Here is a 663-nt window from a genome sequence, read left to right on the forward strand (position 1 = left end):
AAGGTTCTACTTGGCACTTTATTGAAACAAAAGCTATAAAACATGATTACTACAGTAGCATAATCATGTGGAAACACACAAACAGTAAGGGTAAATATTGGGTTGTCTCCCAACAAGCGCTTTTCTTTAATGCCTTTTTAGCTAGGCATGATGATGACAATGATGCTCACATAAAAGATAAGAATTGAAACATAACGGGAGCATCATGAAGCATATGACTAGTGCATTTAATCCTAACCCACTTTCTATGCATAGGTATTTTTTGAGCAAACAACTTATGGGAACAATAATCAACTAGCATAGGATGGCACAACAAGCATAGCTTCAAGAATTTAAGCACATAGAGAGGAAACTTGACATTATTGCAATTCCTACAAGCATATGTTCCTCCCTCATAATAATTTTCAGTAGCGTCATGAATGAATTCAACAATATAACCAGCACCTAAAGCATTCTTTTCATGATCTACAAGCATATAAAACTTCTTCTTTATAGCATACATATCATCACAATAATCATCATAAATAGGAGGCATGCTTTCATCATAGTAAATTTGCTCATCAAAGCTTGGGGGACAAAAAATATCATCTCCATCAAACATAGCTTCCCAAGCTTGTGGCTTTGCATATCATTAGCATCATGGATATTCAAGGAATTCATACT

The sequence above is a fragment of the Triticum aestivum genome, chromosome 7B, assembly GCF_018294505.1.
Source record: "Triticum aestivum cultivar Chinese Spring chromosome 7B, IWGSC CS RefSeq v2.1, whole genome shotgun sequence".
NCBI lineage: Eukaryota > Viridiplantae > Streptophyta > Magnoliopsida > Poales > Poaceae > Triticum > Triticum aestivum.